Here is a 513-nt window from a genome sequence, read left to right as displayed (position 1 = left end):
CAGTCTTGGATTTTAAAAAACCCTTGAAGTTGCATTTTATTTAATTGCCTATTGATAATATAAAGTTCAATGGATATTTTTAAATACCTACTATGTACTATGTATAAGCTAGTAGTAAAATTTAGATATAGAGAGTTAGGACCCTTGAATTGGACCTGTTGTAATAATTTGCAGTGACATCGACCTTATAATGTATGTGTTTCCGTTGAGTCATCTATTAAAAGACTATTATGATACTTATCTACTATGCAAAGGAACTATAAATTGGTTTGAATGTTAAGCCTCACTCAGAAAAAACACTATCTAAGCAAAAGCCTCACCATTGTGTCATTCCTGCATTTGGTCCCATGGTTAATAGATGCAAAGTACAAACCACTGAATTATGCATTTGCCCTTACAGTTCTGCCCCAGAGCAAGGTACTGTTGGAAGCCAGCCCAGTGAAGAGCAGCAGAAAAAGTGCCTGGTTTTGAAAAACTGATGAGAAGAGGATGCGATAAGAGACAACACGCAGA

The sequence above is a fragment of the Pseudorca crassidens genome, chromosome 1 (assembly GCF_039906515.1).
Source record: "Pseudorca crassidens isolate mPseCra1 chromosome 1, mPseCra1.hap1, whole genome shotgun sequence".
NCBI lineage: Eukaryota > Metazoa > Chordata > Mammalia > Artiodactyla > Delphinidae > Pseudorca > Pseudorca crassidens.
The sequence above is the reverse complement of the archived record's forward strand: the minus strand, read 5'-3'. Positions refer to the sequence as shown.